At 52.6% G+C, this 4,032-nt stretch overlaps 1 pseudogene; it reads right to left on the minus strand.

Annotated features, from left to right (window-relative positions):
• Positions 1–1,460: 1,460 nt before the first annotated feature.
• Positions 1,461–1,578, minus strand: LOC126425560 (5S ribosomal RNA; annotated as a pseudogene).
• Between the last annotated feature and the right edge of the window lie 2,454 nt (positions 1,579–4,032).

Genomic DNA, 4,032 nt, shown 5'->3' on the forward strand with positions numbered 1-4,032 from the left:
ATGGCCAGTAGTGTACCTTGCGTATGCGTTACTCGCGCCATTTGTATTTGAGAATATCGCTGTCCCGTGACATTTGTCACTTCAGTCTGTACAGTGCACGGTGAAATGACGCTGTCCAAAACTGGCGCCGAGGTATGTGTGGTGCAGCACGAAGCACTGGTGGCAGGGGTGAACGGAAGCTGTGCACATGTTTACGTGGGAATAGACGAGCAGTCGTCGGGGAGCTGACTGGTCCCGTGAACCTTGAGGCCAGCAAAAGTGTCTCAGCGACTGTGCAGCGAAGGTCGGTTGCTGCGTAATGGCGCCTGGGCGAGGCAGCCGCGCTGACGCCTGTCCATAACCGACGAAGGCTGGAATTTGCACTCGATAGCACTGAGTGGCGGCACGGGGCATTTTTATACGAATCACGATTTATGCATCGTGGGGCAGACGGGCATTAGCAATTGTTGCGGTGCTCGCTTATTTTCAAGTCCGTGTCGATCTTAGTGCTGAGTTTTCACTCAGACGGCGCTTTGGCGTTAGGCGGTTGTTTCCGTGTGTGATCGCTGGCCGGGGATTAGCTGGAGGCGTGTGAGGAGAAAAGGGGTGGCTGCTTTGGCGTGGAGGCAGTTCGGCTCGGCTGGGGTTGTTTGCGTCTGGACGCCGAGGGGGCCCGATGGGAAGACCGGACTGTCGTTTTACGGTTAAGAGTGTGGACAGCGGCCTGGTGTGCCGTTTAACTTGATTCGCAAGGGGAGCAAAATCTCGCCTGTTGTAGTTTGTCGAGCCTGAGCTTGAAATACCTTCTATGTGTGGCGGGATGCCATTTCGTCCTCCTGTCTCTCCGTCGCTTGGATTGCTATCCTCGTTTAGCGTACTCTACTAGACGCTGGCGATGGAAGTGCGTCGTTCAGCGGCGCGTTAGTCTGGCTGCTTTATGTCTGATCTTTGAGTGCACAGTCCTCGAGTGGGACTCCTTAGTTTGCCTTGCGCAGTTAGCGTTATGGTCAAGTGAATGTTTTCGTGGTATTCCCTGGGTGGTCTCGCGTTTGTGAAGGGCGCAGCAGATCATCGCAAGGATGCATCTGTCCTTGGGTAACATGCCGATTTCTACATGAAGTTTGTGAGCCGTGTGCGGCACGTGTTCGTACCGTTTATCTAACATCCTGTCTTTGCGTTAATGCTGTCTCATTTCTTATTCTATTTACTGGCGTCACTAAGTTGCTGGCTTGGCTGCACGTGAGTGGCAGTAGCAGCACTTATCGATAAGAGCACTAAAAGCACTCCGTCGTCAGACCACGAGTGGCCTACAGGGACCATGCGACCGCCGTGTCATCCTCAGTGGAGGATGTGGATACGAGGGGCGTGGGGTCAGCACACCGCTCTCCCGGTTGTTATGATGGTATTCTTGACCGAAGCCGCTACTATTCGGTCGAGTAGCTCCTCAATTGTCATCACGAGGCTGACTGCACCCCGAAAAATGGCAACAGCGCATGGCGGCCCGGATGGTCAGCCATCCAAGTGCCGACCACGCCCGATAGCGCTTAACTTCGGTGATCTCACGGGAACCGGTGTATCCACTGCGGCAAGGCCGTTGCCCATCGACAAGGGCACGGTCGTGTTATCTTTGGAGCGACCGTTAGTATTTCCGGGTAGTCGTGTGTCGGGAGCTCAGTCGGGACGCAGCGCCAGTAAGGTGGGCGGTGGGAAAGTGTTCCCCCTGCACGTTTGGGTCCGAGCCAGTGTCTCCGGGTCGTGGTGTGTCCGAGTTGCGAACGGACATCGAGGGAGTCGGGTCGGAGCAGCAGTGATGTCCGGGCAGCCGTGACTCGCCCGACCGTTGCTGACACACACCACCTTGGTTGGTCGTACGGTCCGTCGTCTCATCGGACGACGTGTATTTGGTCGCCGACCGCTTCTGGCTTCTCCATGTGTGTCGGCTTGTGATTCGTCCTAGCTGTTTCACAGTGACTGGTTTTAGTATTGTTAGAATTGTTTGTGCAAGTATTTCGTGGAAGCGTGTGTAGCTTGTGTGATTTCGACTGAGCACTTATGTTAATGCTGTCTGCGTACTCGAGTAGGCAGTCGGTTGGTTGGGAGAGAGCAGCGAGTAAGTCTCCGCGGCGAGGTCCTTAGCGTAGTGTTTCTCGCGTCCGTCGGCCGTCGTTATTTAATATATTATTTGTTGGTCACGTGGATTGTTGTCGACTTACGTGGTGGGCCTTAATCAAAATATTTCATTCAATTTTGAATACAATTAAATGCTTTTGTGAACTTCTCCTTTTTAACAATATTAATCTTAAATTATTTGTTACGTTAATGAATGTTAGATTCGCTGAATCTTAAAACATGAGCATATAAGTTGAACAATGGAATAAACTTTTCGTATTAATTTCCTGGGCTAGTCAGTTCACTTTAAAGCAAAAAATCTTTAGTTATTAATTACAACTGCGGCCCACACACTTGCGAGAGTATTTCTTCTTACCTCCGTTAAACATTGCATTGTAGTCGGAGTCCTGGCTCTGGCTCTCGGCTGTTATACTGAAAATAAGAATCTTAAAGCTACGTATTTTATGCAACGTCGGGCAGCTGTGGAGAAAAATGAATATTACGTTAATAGCGGGCGAGTTTTTCGCTTCCGCTAATTTTTTATAAGTTAATATCGCCACGTAATGGCGTCGTTGGCTGCATCGGCCGCTGCGATTGTTGAACTGTAAATTACTCGAATGCAGGTTAATTCAAAGGTAGGCAGACATGAAATCGGGATCACCTCTTACAAATTAAAAGTGCACAATAATATTAAATCAATATACACTCCTGGAAATTGAAATAAGAACACCGTGAATTCATTGTCCCAGGAAGGGGAAACTTTATTGACACATTCCTGGGGTCAGATACATCACATGATCACACTGACAGAACCACAGGCACATAGACACAGGCAACAGAGCATGCACAATGTCGGCACTAGTACAGTGTATATCCACCTTTCGCAGCAATGCAGGCTGTTATTCTCCCATGGAGACGATCGTAGAGATGCTGGATGTAGTCCTGTGGAACGGCTTGCCATGCCATTTCCACCTGGCGCCTCAGTTGGACCAGCGTTCGTGCTGGACGTACAGACCGCGTGAGACGACGCTTCATCCAGTCCCAAACATGCTCAATGGGGGACAGATCCGGAGATCTTGCTGGCCAGGGTAGTTGACTTACACCTTCTAGAGCACGTTGGGTGGCACGGGATACATGCGGACGTGCATTGTCCTGTTGGAACAGCAAGTTCCCTTGCCGGTCTAGGAATGGTAGAACGATGGGTTCGATGACGGTTTGGATGTACCGTGCACTATTCAGTGTCCCCTCGACGATCACCAGTGGTGTACGGCCAGTGTAGGAGATCGCTCCCCACACCATGATGCCGGGTGTTGGCCCTGTGTGCCTCGGTCGTATGCAGTCCTGATTGTGGCGCTCACCTGCACGGCGCCAAACACGCATACGACCATCATTGGCACCAAGGCAGAAGCGACTCTCATCGCTGAAGACGACACGTCTCCATTCGTTCCTCCATTCACGCCTGTCGCGACACCACTGGAGGCGGGCTGCACGATGTTGGGGCGTGAGCGGAAGACGGCCTAACGGTGTGCGGGACCGTAGCCCAGCTTCATGGAGACGGTTGCGAATGGTCCTCGCCGATACCCCAGGAGCAACAGTGTCCCTAATTTGCTGGGAAGTGGCGGTGCGGTCCCCTACGGCACTGCGTAGGATCCTACGGTCTTGGCGTGCATCCGTGCGTCGCTGCTGTCCGGTCCCATGTCGACGGGCACGTGCACCTTCCGCCCACCACTGGCGACAACATCGATGTACTGTGGAGACCTCACGCCCCACGTGTTGAGCAATTCGGCGGTACGTCCACCCGGCCTCCCGCATGCCCACTATACGCCCTCGCTCAAAGTCCGTCAACTGCACATACGGTTCACGTCCACGCTGTCGCGGCATGCTACCAGTGTTAAAGACTGCGATGGAGCTCCGTATGCCACGGCAAACTGGCTGACACTGCCG

Source organism: Schistocerca serialis, chromosome 10 (genome assembly GCF_023864345.2).
Source record: "Schistocerca serialis cubense isolate TAMUIC-IGC-003099 chromosome 10, iqSchSeri2.2, whole genome shotgun sequence".
Lineage (NCBI taxonomy): Eukaryota > Metazoa > Arthropoda > Insecta > Orthoptera > Acrididae > Schistocerca > Schistocerca serialis.